This window comes from Microtus ochrogaster, unplaced genomic scaffold, assembly GCF_000317375.1.
Source record: "Microtus ochrogaster isolate Prairie Vole_2 unplaced genomic scaffold, MicOch1.0 UNK96, whole genome shotgun sequence".
NCBI classification, from domain to species: domain Eukaryota; kingdom Metazoa; phylum Chordata; class Mammalia; order Rodentia; family Cricetidae; genus Microtus; species Microtus ochrogaster.
This window is the reverse complement of record NW_004949194.1, coordinates 74,347-79,036: the sequence shown is the minus strand read 5'-3', so window position 1 is coordinate 79,036 and position 4,690 is coordinate 74,347.

Sequence of the window (4,690 nt, the reverse complement as noted above, 5' to 3'; positions counted from 1 at the left end):
TCAGAAAATAATGGCCAATGATAATAAACCTGGGGTAGAAAACAATCTGGTTCACCTTCCCTTACTGTTTCCAGTTCACCATGGGCTTCCTGCTGCTGAGACTCTGTCCCTCTCTGTCTTCTCCCTTTGGTTACAAAGACAAACCTTAGTTTCCACTCAAGCTTCAATCTTAAAAGACTCCAGACATACTCTGAGTTCTCATCCATTGTCAAGACATGGTCCCTGCTACTTTGTGTTAAAATACATGTTTGAAGCTCTAGCCCACATTCCCACAGCCTTAGGTTACATGTCCTGCAGCTCACTCTTGGAAAAAGAATGTAGGGGTTATCTGTGCTGTGACCTAACTACTCTCAGTTTATAACACCTGGCTCCTCCATGATCCTGGTCACATATCTTACATTGAATTAAGCACATCGTGAAATTTACCTCTGCCCCTATAAGGTTATAGAAGATCAGATGTTTCTCTTGTGCCAGAAATCAGGAGAAGACCGTTCAATGATGTTGCCCAAAAATGGAGAGTGCCCTCTCAAAAAAGGCATTGAGTCTACAATTTCTTTTGGTAAGACTACCATTTTTGTTATGTTGATCGTATCTATCTAAGAGCATGGAAAAGCTTCCCATTTTCTGATAGCTTCTTCGATTTCTTTCTTCAAAGACTTAAAGTTCTTGTCATACAGGTCTTTCGCTTGTTTTGTTAGAGTTACCTCAAGATATTTTATATTCTTTATGGCTATTGTAATGGGTGATGTTTATCTGATTTCTTTCTTAGCTTTTTTATCATTTGTATATAGAAGGGTTACAGATTTTTTTTAGTTATTCTGGTGTCTTGTTGGTATGGGACAATGATCTCTATTCTATCAATTATATTTTTAAATAAACACTGATTGTCCAGTAGCCAGGCAAGAAGTATAGGCGGGACAACCAGACAGGAAATAGAGGCAGGTCAAAGAGAACAGCAGTATTCTGAGAAGAAGGAAGTCCTAGCTGGCAGGCATCATGACCCAGCCACAGAAGAAGTAAGATGTGACTACCTCACTGAATAAAATACCAAGCCACGTGGCTAGCATAGACAAGAATAATGGGCTAATTTAAGTTATAAGAGTTAATAAGAAGCTGGGGTTAATGGGCCAATCAGTTTATAGTTAATGTAGACCTCTGTGTGATTTCTTTGGAATTTAATGACTGTAGGAACCAGGCAGGACAGAAACCCTGACAACATTACTAAAGGTGTTATCAACTCTAGGAGTTCCCTGGTAGAATTTTTGGGGTCACTTATGAATACCATCATATCTTCTGCAATAATGAAAGTTTGACTTCTTCCTTTCCAATTTGTAGCCACATAATCTGCTTTTGTCTTATTGCCCCAGCAAGAATTGCCAGTACTATATTGAATAAATATAAAGAAAGTGGACGGTCTTTTATTGTTCCTGATTTTAATGGGATTGTTTTGAGTTTATCTCCATTTAATTTGATGTTGACTGTCAGCTTGTTTTAACATTGCTTTTATTATGTTCAGATATGTTACTTTTATCCCTGATCTCTCCAAGACCTTTTTTAATTTTTTTGTTTTTTTTTTAATTTAAATCACTGCTTGGCCCATTATCTCTAGCTTCTTATTGGCTAACTCTTACATCTTAATTTAAACTATTTTCATTAATCTGTGCATCACCATGAGGTCATGGCAAGCTGACAGATAACATCAAATTAAATGAAGAGAAAGTCAAAGCAATTCTGGGATACCATGAAAATAACAAACCTAAGAATATGTATAATAGAAGAAGAAGAAGAAGAAGAAGAAGAAGAAGAAGAAGAAGAAGAAGAAGAAGAAGAAGAAGAAGAAGAAGAAGAACTCTAACTACTCAAGGGCACAGAAAATACATTCAACAAACTCATAGAAGAAAATTTTCCCAACCTAAAAAAGGATATCCCAAAGAAGGTACAAGAAGCATACAGAACATCAAATAGACTGTACCAAAAAAAATCTCCTCACCATATAATAATCAAAACATAAAACATACAGAATAAAGAAAGAATATTAAGAGCTGCAAAGGAAAAAGGTCAAGTAACATATTGAGGCAGTCCTATCAGAATTACACATGACTTCTCAATGGAAACCATGAAAACCAGAATGTCCTGGACAAATGTGCTGCAGAGACTAAAAGACCATCGATGCAAGCCCAGACTACTATACCCAGCAAAGCTTTCAAAATCACCATCAATGGAGTAAACATGATATTCCATGACAAAAGAAGATTTAAACAATACATATTCACATTTCAGCCCTATAGAAAGTACTAGAAGGAAAACCCTAACGCAGGAAAGCAAATAATACCCAAAAGAATTTAGGTAAGAGATAACCTCACACTAGCAAACCCCAAAGAAGGGAAACATACAAACACTACAATCAAAAAATCACAGGAATTAACAATCACTAGTCATTAATATCTCTTAGTACCAATGGACTCAATTCACCTATAAAAAGACACTAAGTGCCTACATAAAATAACAAACAAGCAGAAGCAGACTCACCCAGAAGGAGTAGATGACAGGAAATAATTAAACTGAGGGTTAAAATTAATAAAATAGAAACAAAGAAACAGTACCAAGAATCAATGAAGTAAAGAGCTGGTTCTTTGATAAAATAGACAAGATAGATAAACCCTTATCCAACAGACAAAAAACACCCAAATCAACAAAATCATAAATGAAAAGGGAGACATAACAACAGACACCAAGGATATCCAAAGAAGTATTAGGTCATACTACAAATTGCTGCAAAACCTGCCTGTGATCAAGTCAGCTTCAACCCAAAGATGCAGGGATGGTTCAACATAAAAAAATTCTACCAATGTAATCTCCCATATAGATAAACTGAAAGAAAAAACCATTTGAACATCTCATTAGATGCTGAAAAAGCATTAGACAAAATCCAACACACCATCATGTTAAAGGTCTCAGAGAGATCAGGGATACAAGAAACACATCTAAACATAGTAAAAACAATATACAACAAACTGACAGCCAACATTAAATTAAATGGAGAGAAACTCAAAATGATTCCACTAAAATCAGGAACAAAACAAGGCTGTCCACTCTCTTCATATACATCCAACATAGCTCTTGAAGTTCTGGGTATAGCAATAAGACAACAAAATGAGATCAAGGGGATACAAATTGGAAAGGAAGAAATTAAACTTTCACTATGGCAGACAATATGATAGTATATACAGGGACCCCAAAAACTCCAACAGAGAACTCCTCCAGCTGATAAGTACCTTCGGTAACTTGGCAGGATACAAGATTAACTCAAAAAAATGTCAGTAACCCTCCTATATTCAAATGATAAAGAAGCTAAGAAAGAAATCAGAGAAACATCACCCTTCACAATAGCCACAAATAGCATAAACTATTTGGGGTAACACTAACCAAAGAAGTGAAAGACCTACTCAACAAGTCTTTGAAGAAAGAAACTAAAGATGATACCAGAAAATGGAAAGATCACCCATGCTCTTGAATATGTGGAATCAACATAATAAAAGTAGCAATCCTACCAAACACAATCTGTATATTCAATGCAATTCCCCATCAAATCTCAACACAATACAACACAGATCTTGAAAGAACAATAGTCAACTTCATATGGAAAAACAAAAAACCCAAGATAACCAAAACAATCCTTTACAATAAAGCAACTTCTAGAAGCATCACCATCCCTGAAACTAATGATTCAATTAGTTTCAAGCTAATGAAAACAGCTTGGTATTGCCATAAAAACAGAGTGATTGACCAATGAAATTGAATCAAGGATATGGATATTAATCTACACAATTATGAACACCTAGTTTTTGACAAAGCTAAAATTATACATTGGAAAAAAGAGAGCATCTTCAAGAAATGGTACTGGCATAACTGGCAGTCAAGAGGTAGAAGAATGCAAATAGATCCATAGCTATCGCCATGCATAAAACTCAAGTCCCAATGGGTTAAAGACCTCAATATAAATCTGACCACACTGAACATAATAGAAGAGAAAATGGGAAGCATCCTTCAATGCATAGGCACAGGAGACCACTTCCTAAATATAATACCAAAAGCACAGGCACTGAGAGCAAAAATAAAGAAATGAGACCTCCTGAAACTGAGAAGTTTCTGTAAAGCAAAAAACACAGTCAATAAGACTAAATGGCAGCCTACTAAATGGGAAAAGATCTTCACCAACCCCACATTAGACAAAGGACTTATTTCCAAAATATATAAGGAACCCAAGAAATTAGACATTAAAATTCCAAATAATCCAGTTAAAATGGAGTATAGAACTAAACAGAGAATCCTCAACATAAGAATCTCAAAAGGCCAAAAGACAATTATGGAAATGTCCAACATCCTTAGTCATCATGGAAATGCAAACCAAAATGACTCTGAGATATCATCTTACACTAGTCAGAAAGGTTAAGATCAAAAACACCAATGATAGTTTATGTGGAAAGGATGTGGAATAATAAAACATTCCTCCATTGCTGGTGTGAATGCAAACTTGTACTATGACTCTGGAAATCAGTATGGCAGTTTCTCAGAAACAGTTTCTCAGGACCCAGCAATTCCACTCCTGGGCATATTCCCAAATGATGCTCAATCATACTACAAGGACATTTGTTCAAATGTTCATAATGTTCATAGCAACATTATTTGT